Source organism: Podarcis muralis, chromosome Z (assembly GCF_964188315.1).
Source record: "Podarcis muralis chromosome Z, rPodMur119.hap1.1, whole genome shotgun sequence".
NCBI lineage: Eukaryota > Metazoa > Chordata > Lepidosauria > Squamata > Lacertidae > Podarcis > Podarcis muralis.
In genome coordinates this window covers 26,670,560-26,686,721 of record NC_135673.1, presented here as the reverse complement: position 1 = coordinate 26,686,721, position 16,162 = coordinate 26,670,560, and positions in this window count along the sequence as shown.

Genomic DNA, 16,162 nt, shown 5'->3' with positions numbered 1-16,162 from the left:
GTTTTTCATTCATTGTCTTATTCATTTATTACTTTTATATCCCACCTTACCTCAAGGAGCTCAAGGTGGTGTACTTTGGTCTCCTCTCCTTTTTATCCTCACAACAACCCTGTGAGCTAAGTTAGGCTGAGAATGAGTGACGGGTCCAAGGTCACCCAGTGAGCTTCATGGCTGAGTTGGGATTTGAACCCTGTTCTCAATGTTTAGTGTATTGTATTATGATTTGTTGTTGTTGTTTTCAAGTTTTAATAATAAAAGTTTTAGAAAGGTGGCAAAAATTAGTACTTTTTGCTTTTGCAATAAACCAGCAACAGTAGTCACTCCAGAGCAAGACTGGCATGCACAGAAGTCTGAGTTTTCTCTCACCCATGGAAGCAGAGTAGCAGTATCTGCCAGGCATCTATGGAGGAAGCAGACCACTGGCAGCAGCACACACTGTGGTCTGGTGGCTGGAGTGCAGAAGGCAGAATATACACCACCTGATCCTGGAATAAAAGTCTCACTTTTGCTCATAAAAGGACTCACCCGCCTCTAAAGAGTGAAAACTAACCAGTGTCCCTTCTGCAAGAGATAACAAGGTTGCTGGGATGGTCTGAAGAGAAGTTTTGAGTCTTCCTCGCGGGCAGCCCACAGGCTTGTTTTTGGTAGCTCATCTGTTTCTCCAGAGATCATTTCCCAACTGGATGAGAGACTTAGTGTGTGAGTGTGTCTGTGTGTTTTTTAACATATTCCACAAGATCCAGCACAAGGTTAGTGAACCTAGATTTGGCAAGGTTGTCAAAACCTAGATTTTCAAGGCAAAGAGGCAGACCAAAGAAAAGGAAACACACTCCAGGCTCATTGTGTGCTTAATTTAAATGACCCATGCTAACGTCCTGTGTTCTTCCTGTCTTGTTTCTGTTCTATGATTTTGTTGGTTGGTTGGTTTTGTGCACTGGGCAAATTTAAGGGGGGGGGGGGAATCTGACAATTGTACATAACAGCAGACCATCCCCAGCTATGGTGGAAATGCATTATGTCTGAATAGATCTCCACTGAGGTTCTTAGGTGAACCCAGAAAGATTTGAAACTTCAAATGTGGGATAAATTCGGTACAATTTTGTAAACTGAAACACAGCAATCCTTTGAATTTTTCACTGAATTGTGAAATGCAGTTCTCCAGCTACATAATGCTTACATTACAAAAACGCATATAGCATTGAAAATAAAAATGCATTATATCAGAGAAAATAGAAATATTGGGGGAAATATGCTTTGCACAAATGTTTATATAAGTTAAAAATGTGTATTAGGACAAATTGACCCTAAAATGCTGGTGAACTTTCATGAGAACATTTTAGAAAATAAGCAAAATGATGTGGAAATTTGGGGAACTGAAGATTGGAAAAATGAGAAACCAAAACTAACCGTTCCACCCATTTATAGTGATTTGCACTGACGGCTGGTCTGCTACAGGGCCAAGTTCAGAGTGTTGGTACTAGACAATTAGTACCATCTATATAGCTCAGGACCTGGTTACATGAGAAGATGTCTCATCCCTTATATGCCTGGTTAGTCACTGCCATCTGCAGGAGAATTTTTCCAAAGTTCCAAAGATACCAGAAGCCCTCTTCATAGTACAGTGGTACCTCTGATTACGTACTTAATTCGTTCCAGAGGTCCGTTCTTAACCTGAAACTGTTCTTAACCTGAAACACCACTTTAGCTAATGGGGCCTCCTGTTGCTGCCATGCCACTGGAGCATGATTGCTCTTCTCATCCTGAAGCAAAGTTCTTAACCCAAGGTACTATTTCTGGGTTAGCGGAGTCTGTAACCTGAAGTGAATGTAACCTGAAGCGTATGTAACCCGAGGTACCACTGTAACTCAGAACAGGGCTTTCAGTATGGCTGACCTGATTTGTGGAATGACATTATGACTGAGATACAACAGGCACCCACAATCTACAGTTTCTGGAAACAACGGAAGACAGTTTTGTTCTGATGGGCTTCCCTGACTGGATATATGGGTCTCTGCCATGGATGTCTGCTTTGTATTGTTTATTAAATATAGCTCCTGATTTCTGTATTGCTTTTAATTGGTTTTTTATTGTATCTTGCATACCACCTTGAGATGTGTGTGTGGAAGGGAATAAATAAATAAAGTCTGATCAGTTCCTGTACATGAAATTCAAGCAGGTGGGCATTTTTCCTTCTCCCTAGACAGCAAAGTGTGCTGAGCCAGCCTTGGGGTAGATATTGGTGACACTTCTTCAGCAGAATGATCCTTCCTGAGGAATGTGTTCCATTACATGAGGCCTCCATACTGATTCTGGCTATTTCTGCCTTGCTTCTATAGCATTAGCAAACAAAATTGCATTTCTGTTGCTGTTGTCATCTGGAGAAAGCACCTTTGTGTTAGCATTCAGAAAGCAGGGGTGATTTCTCCTATTAGCTGTCAATGCCAATCCTCCACAATGGTGACTTTTGCTAATGCTTGTCTTTGGGGATATGATAATGGCACCACCTGACTCATAATTTCAGTCAAACTCCTATTGCTTTTTCCATTTTTGATTTCTGCTTTGCCATTCTGGCTGATAACTGCCAACAGCAGGCTGAAATTTTACCTAAATGGGAGCATTTCTACTCAGAGAAGGGATATTACACTGTGCCATTTGTTTAATCGTTCCCATTACCGGGGGGAGGGAGGGAATGCTATCACACAAAGCCACATCCTCACCTTTTGAATGGTTAAAGTTTCAAGAGAAAAGTCGGAGCAGAACAATAACATTAGTGTCAGGGAGAAACAGGAAAGGGTTGTTTTTTAAAAAAAATGGGTGGGGGCATTTCTTTATGTGCCATCTTTCCTACAAAAACCTCGGATTGCCTCACCTCCAAAAGGAGGTAGAAAATGTTCAGACAAAGGATTCTGAGACACATATTGCATTCTACTTCAGTAAATCATTCTGTGAGATTGCTGAAGATTAGACAGTTGGGGTTGGAGCTTCTACACAATCGTTTTGCCTTAAAGCATAATCTCGGATCTGGCAAAACAGAGTTAATATTCCACAATGGTCCTGGAGGAGGAGATGTATCTTTAAGGGGTGGGAAACCTCAGGTCCATGAAATGAATGTGGGCCTCTGTACCTCTCTTTTTCCCATGCCACCTGCCCTCTCATCAAACCATACCCCTCTCTGATTCTGCTTCACACACACACCAAGTGGAATGTGGCCTTCAGCATCTATGGTGCCTCTTGCTTGCCTTAGTGGAGGAGAGAGATGGATATGTGAATGTGTTGAGAATGTAGCCTACTTTACTGTACATTTGTTGCTCAGCCCACTTTTGCTTCTGGTCCTGCCCACCATTGGCATGCAACTCATAAAAAGTTATCTAGAAGGAGATGTGTCCCTCAGTCTTAAAACAATTCTCCATCCTTATTTATGAGGTCCAAATGCAAGGGAATGACTTACTGATCCTCTACTTGGGGGGGGGGGGGAGGTAAAGGACCCCTGACAGTTAAGTCCAGTTGTGAACGACTCTGGGGTTGCAGTGCTCATCTCGCTTTACTGGCCGAGGGAGCCGGCGTACAGCTTCCGGGTCATGTGGCCAGCATGACTAAGCTGCTTCTGGCGAACCAGAGCAGCGCATGGAAACGCCATTTACCTTCCCGCCAGAGAGGTACCTATTTACTTGCACTTTGACGTGCTTTCGAACTGCTAGGTTGGCAGGAGCTAGGACCAGGCACAAGGAGCTCATCCCATCGTGGGGATTCGAACCGCCGACCTTCTGATCAGCAAGCCCTAGGCTCTGTGGTTTAGGTCACAGTGCCACCTGCGTCCCCTACTTAGGTTGTATCATAATGGAGTGGAGTAGTGGCAGTAACAGGTTCCAGCAAGGTCTTGCAAAATTTTGGCAAGAACTTGTGAGATTTCTCACCAGAAATTGGCGTTGATGCCCAAGGTGGCTGCTTCACCCCATCTCATGGATGAGCAGTCTGTGTGGAAATTTATCCCTGGCCCCAAATGTGGCTACTGAAGATTCCATAGCAAAGTTGTAGCAAAGAGACCACCCCTTTGCTGGGCAGATGCATCCCAAGCAATGAGGGAGATCTTGTGTTAACTGCAGCACTAAGGTAAAGAGGCAGCCTGAATTTAAGCCTGGGGAGTGGTCCTGAGTGAAGGTTCTGGGCGTGGACCTATCAGATCCACTCCCTGGAAGGCTGCCTCAAGGCCCACCTGTGATTGGCTGATTTACAGGCAGGGCAAAATTCAAAACCCCCATGGTTGGTAGGAGAATGTGACATCTCCAGCTCGCCATTGAGCCTCATTCCAGGGCAACGGCCATGGCAGGGGGGGCAGCACTGTGCCACAACATCTGTGTCACTATCAAAGTGAGCAGGCTTGCAAATATGTGTGCATTAGGCAAAATGGCATACAAAAAGATGTATATCTGGTGAATCATACTAAAGTTTTGGTGAATTTTCATGAATACATTGATATATAAAAGTGGAGAATTGAATTTAAGATTAGAAAAATGAGGAATTGGAGATACATTGCAATTCACCAATTTGTCCGTCTCTGTCTGCATGATTTCCTGTGGTTTCTCCTAGTTGCCCCCTAATTAGCAGTTGGTTGACTCTACAGGGCTCTCTCCATCTTCTGCAAGGAAAGAGCACAACAAGCTGAGAAGCAGCTTTTCCAGGTGCAAACCATCAGTTTAATCTTCTTGTCCCTACTGCCATTTGCATGCATCACAGAAAAGCCAAATACCTGTGAAAGTTGCCAGAGATCTTGCCTGCCAAGTATATCTGGCCACGGTGGCATGTCTGAGAAGCTTTGATTAAGAGCACTTTGAGCTGATACCTCCCTCATTCCACCCTGGCATTCATGGCTGGAACGATCCTGCCCCAGAAGGTCTTACCATTTAAACAGACAAGAATGATCAAAGCTGGAGATGAAACAACAGCAAAGTGAATCACTCACAGAAAGAATTGGAGACAAGTTTGGAATACAGTCCTCAGTATCCCCTGTTCACAAGCCTGGCTATAGGGCCATTTGGATATGACAAGCCCATCTGAGTTCTTGTGAAATGGAATGGCACAGATGTGCTGAGACTTCCTTGTTACTGCTGCCAGAGTGCATGGGGAGCTAAGAGACATTCACCCTTGGCAAAGTGCATTTGAAACATCTTCAAAATGTGTTTGGAACTGCAGATGTCATCCTTTTTCTTTCTTTTTTTCCTTCCCTTTTTGCAACCCTGGTTTGGAATGAGATTTTCTCCAATTCAAATGCATTAATAATCAAGCACCATTTCCCTGAAAGGCTGTTGTTCAGCTCAAAACCAAGCCTCTAAGCATTTTCAGGTCCATCAAGGGACCCTGTGAGATATAGTTTTCTCAGATACCTCAACAGGGATCTCAGGTTTTTTGGCAACTAGATGCCCCATACCTCCATTTATATGGGATACTATTGCATCATAGAACACAATGATCCCAATGGGGACACAATGTTCACAGAAACCTGGCATCCCAGTTTATGAGAAAATGTTTTGTGGCATCAAATATATTGCCACTTCAACATACTAAAGGAATGTAGGTTTCCTGGTCACTCTTGCTGTTGGGGCTGCTGTCACCATCATCACTGTCACTGCCAGGTAAGTTTTGTTTGAGGGCAAGGAGTAGCTTATGGGAAGGTTGAGGAAGTCAAGGTGTGCGGGAGGCATTCAGGCCCTTTCATGCTCTTGATACCATCACTGGGAGTACAGTGAGATTTCTCGATTTTAAAAATGTGATCAGGAAAACAAAAGCTCACAAATTATATTCCTGTGGTGTGGGGACTAATAGATGGACAACAAAAGCAGATTCTGTGAGCACTCCAAAATTAGGAGGACGAACACCCAACATTTACTGCTCAGTGATGTGAAGTTCTCACTGCCCTTTCTGTGTTTTAACGCATAGTTTATCAGTCAATCTCATTTGAAATACGGTACCTGTTTGGGCATAAGGACTTCTTATATTAATCTGTATATGTTCAAATTAGGATTAACGGAATATTTTTATTGACACTGCCAGCTGGTGATGTATTTCCTTCTTTATTTCCTTTTTATAATATTTCCAAATCAATAATGAAAAAAGGAGGGAAAATGAAGAAGAAACTAAGCTATTTTCTGACTTTGTAGAACAATATTTTGATTTGGCTAAACCCATACTGAACCAAGCCAAGAGGAGCTTGTCCATTACTTCATGAAATGTCAGCATTCAGAAAAGAGCTGCTTACAGAAACACAGACTTTCATGCACATGTTTAATCATGAGAAAAAGAGCTAGTTGTTGGTCACCACCTCTTTGGACTTACCCTTTGATATCTTCCCTGCAATGTGCTATATGGAAACATTGTTTTGGAGTTATGGGTAGAGCTGTTGTAGTTTATTGTTTTTATTGCATCTTTAAAATATATGGTATAACCTGACTTGGGACCTTCTCATAAAGGATAAGGAAGGATTACAACAAACACATAATTAAGGCTCAAATCCTAGCCCATGTACTTGGGAGTAAGCCCCACTAAATTCAATAGGACTTATGTCTGAGTAGGCATGGTTAGAATTGCAATGTAAGCCAGTACTTCATGCCCTCTATGCCTTTGGAGGTGCCTCATTTTCTCTGATAAAGCCAAAATATATTTACCAATAGTATTGCTGTGCAACAGAGCGTCTAACTGCACAGAAGATTCCAGCCCAGAGACAAATGAATACAACAGATAAAGATAGATTTATTTATAGGAAATCAAGTCACTTGGAATTGAAAACATGTCAGAAAAGAAGATATTGCTAACAGCGGTGGGGGGGGGGGGTAATATTTGCTTGAGTGACAAGATTTGAAGTCCATTCTGAAAAGCTATATCCCCAAAAAAGGCCATTGCTGAAAGCCCATGCCACACAATGGTGGGTGGTGCTCACTGGATCTAGTGGGGCAGAAGGCAGAGAGGCCAACAGTAGGTGGAGCCAGAGCCAATGAGAGCCAGAGCCCACTCATTCTAATTTTGTCCCATGTCCTTTTCCTCCCTGGTGAGTTCTAAGAGGGCAACCCTGAGACTAAGGAGAGGGAAGGTAACAGCCAGTGCCACCCATTGGACCTTATGTAAGTAAGAAGGCAAGGGAGGCAAGGGTTGGCTGAAGTTGGTGGGGCACAGCCCCATTCACCTTTATAAATTAGCCTCTTCTGATGGAAAAGGAGAAATAATTTATTTCCTGGTGAAATTCTCATCAAAGATCTCCAAACAAACCTCTCAAGTAGCAACAGTCTTGGCCTTTGAAAATCCGAAACCACCCCACTCTGTTCACAAAATTATACTCCTATCTCTCCAGGCTCTTGATTATTTAGAGATGGGACAAGTCAGTAAAGACTTCACAAGGTAGAGTTGAGCAACCACGCTGCTCCTAAGCAGCAAAACAATTTCAGAATAAAATTCAGAAATCAAGATGGACAGAATTTATTATTATTATTATTATTTGTATTTTTCAAAGAGAAAATGCAACATGCATGCTTATCCAAAAGAAAGGTACAGTGGTACCTCTGGTTAAGAACTTAATTCGTTCCGGAGGTCCAATCTTAACCTGAGGTACCACTTTAGCTAATGGGGCCTCTCACTGCCGCCACGCTGCTGCCATGTGATTTTTGTTCTCATCCTGAAGCAAAGTTTTTAACCCAAGTTACTATTTCTGGGTCAGCGGAGTCTGTAACCTGAAGCATCTGTAACCTGAAGCGTCTTTTAACCTGAAGCGCCTGTAACCCGAGGTACCACTGTATTGCTTTGCTGGCTTGTATTTTATAATGACAATAATCTTGGCCATGCCTACCTGGCCAAAATCACCACATTTCTCTCTATAATATTGGTTCTGCACACAAAGAAACTGGGCTCCCTGTATCACCTATGTATCATCAGTTTTGGTCTAGCCTTGCTTGTGCAAGGTGTTGAGGCTTTCTAGATATCAGCACAAGAATTCCAACTTGATGCAAAATATGTGACTGGAAAAGATTTGAATTAGATTCAATAGCTCATGCTGTTTGCAAAAACAGGCTTTTAAAATTGGTCCTTTGGTTCAATTGTGAGTTAATAAAATAATAACCTGGTCCTTAAGAAGAAGCGGCAGGAATTTGCTTCCTGATTCTAGCCAAAACAGGGCTTCTGGTGGTCCTACCTTTTTCTTCTCCCTTTTAAAATCTTACTTCTCATCAGCTATTTCCTATTATTTCAAAGCAGGAATGACAGGCTCACCACTCTGCTTTCGTCACCCAGAATATCTCTGTTGCTAGGAAACTGAGAAACCCAATTCTCCTGTCTTTTGAACATAATGATAATTGTACCACACCTCTTTGCAGGAAACCTCCATATGGATTTTCACAGAGAGAGAAGAAGCATGTATGTATGACACACAAAATGCACAGGGAGAAGAAACCTGGGTTTACTGTGTTGTTAAACTAGCATCCGGGATGTGCAATTTCAAGGTGCAGGAGGGAACTCGCAAGACTGGATACTCTTAAAACAAATACTTTTTAAAAAGCCCTTCATGTAGAGAACTAGTTTGGAGCGTGATGCTTGAAGCCTCTCTTTTGTAGGCTCAGGTTGTATATATGTGTAAATAAACCATATATCACCACAGTCTCCCCTGCGCTTCCTTTTCAAAGGAAACACAAACCCTGGATAAGTACCTGGACCCTTGGACTCTTGCACCACTTGGAATGTAACACTAAAAACATTCATTCTATTGGTTATTTCCAAAATAGCAGTAAGTTAAAGTCTCTTAGTGGTATGCTTGTTCCACTGGTAAAATGTTTAGTACCAATGGACCATTGTAGTACAACAGAATGCATAATCAGGTAAGTGGATTGCAAAAGCTATTGCACTGGATTCCTCTGTTGTGCAACTTTAAAACTCACCCATTCGTCAGCACAGGCGCCATTGTACTAGTTGACAGAGAAGGTTGCATACTTCTAAAAGATGCACTTACTAGGCCAAATTGAAAACAAAAATAAATATATTAGGAGCAATGCACATAAAAATGCATTCAATTTTTCATTCTTTAAAAATCTGCAAACATATGCAAAAATGGGGTGAATGGAATTTAAGAATGAAAAAATGAGAAGATAACACAAACTGGAAATAATCAGATTCCTAGGCAAGGAGAAGGAGTAGCATCCTCCACTTGACATGTGTTGCCCCCACCTGGCAACTGTGTGGATTGGGCCCAAATGGAGAGGGCAAGTGAGCAGGCAGTAGTGCCTTGGAGAGCAGGAGAGATGCTTACAGAGATTGCGGACTCCTTTCCCAATGGCCCCTCAAAAGCTGGAACCAGCCCTGCAGAGTGATCCCCAGCACTGTGCCAATTCTTCTCATCTAACCTGGAAGGAAGTTCAACTAATTCCTGAGAGCCACAGGTTCTCTTTCCCTAGGCTAGATGATTCCCTTACATATTTCATTTCAAAACAAGTTTGGGAATAGGGTTAGACAACCATCAGGGCAGGAGCAGGAAGGAGCAGGTGATTTAAAAAGCCACATTCTGGCGAGGATCAAGACTGGCAGACCGCAGATTGTTAATTAACTTAATTCTAAGAAAAATATAGAAAACTATTGAGTTTTAATTAATTTACCCCACTGTTGCAACAAGAAATGAAAGAGTAGTTATAAGTTCTTTCAACCAACTCTACTATGGATTCTCAATTTGTGTTTAATATTTCATTATTTTGAATGTTAATCGTTCCGAGTTCACCAGATGCACTTGCAGGCAATCAATCCAAACTTTTTATGAGAAACATTATAAATAAATGACTGTCAGAGGTCTGTGCTTTCATTATAGGATAACCAGTTAACAATCGATCTGTGTAGGCCAATCTGACCTTGCAATTACTGGTTTATCTGTACAATGCATTGCAATAGAGTTATTAATTTTACTTATTTAGGCTTTTTTCTGCTCTGCAGGGGAGAACAACGTACAATCCATTAATAACAATTATCAGTGACACAGGAGGCGCATGAATAACTTGTCATTGAAATTGTGAGATTTTGTTCACAGACATAAGCAACTTTAAATACCTCCCCAGTTCCAGGAAGCCCATTTATTTATTCCACTATATCAAAGAGATGGTGATAGCTTATGCTTGCCTAGAAAAGGATGACTACATTCAGCACATTAAAATACAGAACCAAGATTCTTTGTTGTAATTGCCTAATTTGTTTTCAGGAAAGAAACAGTGGAGGGAAAGAGATTCTTTATTCTGAAGAATAAAATTTAGTTCTTTATCCTGTATGTTCCATTTCATTTTATGGGTGAGATGCAATGAGTATTGATAAACAGAAGATGGGTGGATATTTCAAAGGAGGGCTATGTGTGTGTTGTCTTTGGGGAAGCCTTCATCTGCCCCAGCTGCACTAAAACATGTCTCTCCTGATTTGGTCTCTACAGCCATGGCAAGCACTGTAACTTTCCAGTAGTTTGGCTTTACCCCTGATGACACACTCTTCCATTGTCTCTTGAGATAACAACAAAAATTTATTATTTATGCTCCACCAATCCCACTGGGTTACCCCAGCCACTCTGGGCAGCTCCAAACACGTTATTAAAAGCATAGTAAAACTCCAACCATCAAAAACTTCCCTCAACAGGGCTGCCTTCAGATGTCTTCCAAAAGTCTAATACAGTACTTTTACTTTTTTTAAAACGATTAGGTGTGTCTGTGTGATCTTGCTGGAGAGTGGAGTTAGAAAGGAAAGAGTCAACCTTCCTTCACAACTGCAATCTCCAGGAAGATTGCTCCTCTTCCCCTCCTCCCAAACAACAATTAGGCTGGAAGAAAGAGGCAAAAATTATTTTTCTTTTATTGAAAAGTGGGGGGTGGACTGAACACCCCACTCCACCTCACCCCTTTTATCCAGGCTGAAAGTATAATTCAGCTCTAAACAATAATAGCAAAATTCATACAAACACTGAAGTACAGAGTCTGAAAGTTGCTGATGGAGAAATATAAAGGAAAATGTTAACACAACCATATATTATGGAATGCAGCAGGTACAGTTTGTCCTGCAGAGTCTTTGTTCATGTGCTGGATGAATGGCCACCACTCCACCATAAAAGTCTCTTGGGCTTTTTTGCCCTTTAACCACAAAAGGTTTTTGTGTCAATTTTTCAGAAAGTGCTATGTCCCAAATTACATCATAACCTTTTTGTGCATTTAAACCCTTTGTTTCTCTCCAGTTTCTAGCTAACAATATTCTTGCTGCTATTAACAAGTAAGCATTTAATGTTTATATAGTAATTCCTTGGTTGTCTCTACTGACTATACCCAATAATACAACACCGGGAGGTTTTTTAACAGATCTTTCAAGCGTTTCAAATATCTCATCCCAGAAATAGGCAACAAAAATCCCCCCAGCCTTATTTCAGCAAGGGAGGCATGGAGACTGGGTGCTGCCAATGCCAGGGAAGGCCTCAGTGGGCATATGTGAACTCATGGGTGACACGCTGCATTCTGTGAAATAAGTCTACACCAAAAGAAGCAAGTATTTCCACGCCCCATTCACTCCCTTGCCACGCATAACCCACCCATGTATCCCTGATAGGGAGGTCAGAAAATCCCAACTGAAACAGAAATGAATGAGGAAATTGCTGCTGTTTGCATATTTGCTAGTTGCCACTTCATGCAAATGCAAGTGGCAGTTGTTGACACCAATTTTCAAAGTTGTGAATATCTACCAGTACGTTTCCGAGCACAATTCAAAATGTTGGTGCTAACCTTTAAAGCCCTAAGGGCCTCTGCCCAGCATACCTGAAGGAGCGTTTCCACCCCCATCATTCTGTCCAGACACTGAAGTCCAGTGCCAAGGGCCTTCTGGCGGTTCCCCACTGTGAGAAGCGAAGTTACAGGGAACCAGACAGAGGGCCTTCTTGGAACACCTGCCCTGTGGAACAACCTCCCATCAGATGTCAAGGAAATAAACAACCACCTGACTTTTAGAAGACATCTGAAGGCAGCCCTGATTAGGGAAGTTTTTAATTTTTGGTGTTTTAACGCTTTTTTATTGTTGTTTTTGGTATTCTATAGGGAGCCACCCAGGGTGGCTTTGGGAACCCAGCCAGATGGGTGGGATATAAATAATAAATTGTTGTTGTGATGATGATGATGTAACTTGCATACAACTTATGGTACTTGAAGGCAAACTCCATTGAACCCAGTGAAACATACTTCTAAAAAATGCATAGGATTGCCCTGTAAATCTCACACATAAGACTGGGTTTTTTACTTTATGTTCCCTAAGAAAACATGGCAGTATTGTTTGCATGATTTACATGAAGGCCCACCATTAGGAAACACACACATACACATAGGATTGCAGTTTGCTATGCAAAATGTGAGAGCAACAAAACAGGAAAAATACATTTCTTTAACAGATATGTATCGGGACAAAACGTACAACTTTTTAAATCCCTGATGCCTTATATTGCATCTTTGCGACTGGTTTCAATTGCTATAAGCCTCTTTGGAAGCTAACTTGACTTAAAGGATGGAGCAGAAGTGAGATAAGTGAATTAACAAATGAATGTAAGAAAAGGTTCTAAACTGAATAGCCAAGTCTGATGCTGCTCCAGCTAATCTCAGTCAACTGGGGGGTGTGGACAGCATACATTCTTTCTATCATTTCAATTTATTCCACTGAGCCTGACTATGCTCATGATGGGAGCAGCAACAAATAAACCCTTATATGCTAGTATGACCCTCATATCTTCCCTTATCACTCTGGGAAGCTTTTCAAAAAGCTAAAACCTTTGCAACACAATTGAAGCAAGAAGCTTATAGTAAAACAACTTAAAAGTTCCATCAGCCAAGTCAAAAGTTGAAAAGAGGGTCTCTCTTACCAAGCTTTGCTTTATGCAAGTGTTATATAACAATCCTCAGAGTTTGGCTGTAGTCCTGTGCATCATTATTCAAGAGGAAGCCCCATAAGATTGAGATGGAAATTATGAAAATCTGATCCCTATATTCTAATCAATCATAATTACTGATGGGCAGGTTGATGTCATTATGGAACCAGGCAGCTGTTTTATGACTGTGACTGTATAAATTTGGATGAAAGTTTGGATATGGCCAAATCTTAATGTGTGAAAGAGCTCTGAAGTGCATTCTTGGTAATATGGTGTGTTTAGTGCAATGTTTGATTCCTGCACTGTGCAGAAAGAGCATCACGCATCAGGATACATCATTCTCTCACTTGCCATTGTGACGTGTATTTGCTTACAGACAACTCCAACTCTCCAAAGGTCTCAAACATTGGTGCAAAGTCTCCTGGGATGGCACTTGCAAAGGCTCGTGGCATTGCTAGATGCTGTTTTCATGCCATTTCTGTGCTCTTATAGGACTGTTTTTGCCCCTCTTCATGTCACTTCCGGGTTTGTGACAATGCACGCATGTGCGGTCACATGTGTCTTGAATGAGCATAAATGGGGAGTTGCCTGTACACTACCCATATAAAGGGGCTGGTCTCAGGATTATACCAGAGGCAAAGTGTTTGGGAGACAGAACTAGGACAGAGCTTTTCTGATTTAGCCTTGTGGCGTCTTTGGACCTCTGTATCATACAAGACAATCTCAGCCTCAGAGAAGGAAGCTTATTTGAAGCAAATTAACTACTACAGTAAAATTATATTAACCCATCCCTAACACCTGAGCACTAGAGGTCTGGGGGACTGCCTACACAGTTGGAGGACTGTGTGAAAAGGACTACTGTGATAGGGCACCAAAGGAGGATAAACCCTCCTAGTTTCAGCTTGTATCAGAAGAATTTTTTTAAAAAATACAAAAATGAAAGAATGAGCACTCACACTTTACATTGTGGGTGCCCTTTGCAGGATTGCATGCGGTGCTACAGTTCCCAGGGAGCTTAATGGCAAACAGGGGCTGGCCTGCCTCTCAGTGTTAATATTTGGAGGTTCACGCCCAGCCTTGGTAGTTAAGTTTCATTGCTGGGAGGTGGGGCCAGGCCCATTAATATATAGGGGGTGCAGCCAACAGTAGCCAGGCAGTCGGCTCAGGAGATTCTCCCTTAGTTTAATGTTTTCTTGTTTGCAGGTCAACTTTTTCTTCCTGTTTAGCGGGCGCTGCTGTGGTCTTTGACTGGTTGCTGTTGAAGGACCAGAAAGAAATTTTCCTGCATTGCCAGGTTTTGTCTTCCCCGTAGCAATTTGTCACAACTTTGGCAGTTTATGGCCTTGGGTGGAATCCTTTAGTCTTTTCCTCCCTATAATGGGGGGTGGCATGAAGTGGTGACTCACACCCCCCCCCCCATTGCAGCAGCAATTCCAGGGTCCCCTCTTAAAAGGGGTTATATATATGGGTGTTACTGGCCATACACCGAAAAGTTGTCAGTGAACTACCCTGCATGTGGGGATATGGGCTGGGCTGCCTGCGTACACATACGTCTCACAGTGTACCCCTATATCCCATTTACCCTGATGTGCCCCAGTTCCCCCGGCCAGGGGGCTGGGAGGTATACACGCCCAAGGCCTAAGCCAAGGTCTTCCTACATTTGGAAGTTTAATAAAGTTCTGGCCTAATTTTAATTCCATAACACGTTGTCGGAGTCTTTATTCCTTTCTTATGATCCCTGGGGGCTGGGGCTGTCGCAGCCTGATCAGGCAAACTAATCTTCCTCAGAGACAAGGCAGCTTATACCAAATGTTAGAACAAGGAAGACTAGGTTATAGAAGAATGACTAATTAACTGGTAAAGGTCAATATTATTATGACAAAGGGCAACTTTTGTGGACTTCCAGAAAGGGGGCTTCCAATTTGGAAACTGATCCCAAAAGGTTATAATGAACACATACTTCCAAATATGATTCATTTATTGCTACTGCTGGGGAAAGAGATATGGCTGAAAGGTGAGTGCTTCGATCCAGTGAATATCTATAAATGTAGAGTGCTGGAAAACAAGCATATTGTATTTGCACCAAGCCTTGCAATAGGGGAGAGGACGGGTGGTCCCCCCCCCCCCCATTGCAGCTTAATGGAAACCACTATCATTTCCATTCCCCAAACCAACATTGAACCAAAACAACAATATTTTTGTCTGTAGCGGTGTCTTAGTCTTAAGTCTGGAAAATATGTTGAATTTCCTATGGATTGTTTATTAATTATTAATTGTTTCTTATGGGTTGTTATTTTTGTGCCACTGCTTAATGCCAAAATAAGCTTCTAAAACAGTTTACAAAATATAAAAAAATCCATTATACAGACATTAAATTATAAGCATCCATAATTAAAACACACAATAAAACAATCATATTAAGGCAACACAGCAACTGAAACAGGAGACTCAAATTGAGAAATCAAGGGAATTCCCAAAGTGGTTTAACAGTCAATCTCTCTCATCAGGGAATGTGGGAATTGTAGCTCTCTGCGGGGGAATATGGATCGCCTAAACAACTCTCAGCACCTTTAACACACTGTAGGTCCCAGGATTTTTTGCAGGAAGCCATGACTTTTTAAAGTGGTACAATAGTACTTCTCAAAGAGATAGCTCAGTCAGTAGAGCATTAGACTCTTTTTCCCAGGGTTGTGGGTTTGAGCCCCAAATTGGGCAAAATATTCCTGCATTGCAGGGGGTTGGACTAGATGACCCTTGGGGTCCCTTCCAACTCAACAATTCTATTATTCTAGATTCTGTGACATGTATCATACAGATGGGGCCTAAGTGAGCATAGAACTACAGCACTGCAGTCTTTTTTCTTTCTTTTCTTATTTTACAATCTCCATATAAATACAAAATGTAAGCAATAAAAATATAAATTAGACTTGATATTGAAAAACAGATTGCGACTCCTCATCAGTTGAACCATCTCATCCTCATGTCAAGCGTCATGCAGAAAAATGATTTCTGATAATGAAAAGATAGTATTCTCATGTCAGCTGCTGACAAGACTCTTTATTTATCACAGATTCATATATAGCTTCCTCATTCTACTATTAATCAGACTAAGGAACAAACAAAACAATTATTATGTATATATAGTTTAGCAACAATCTGAAGAGAGTCCTGTCCTGTTCTAGAGGTTGGGTTTTGGTGAGTTTTGGTTGTATGTTTTTGTCACAATTAACAATTGTAGAATGGAAGGTTTATTATGGTCCATTTCCCCAAGTA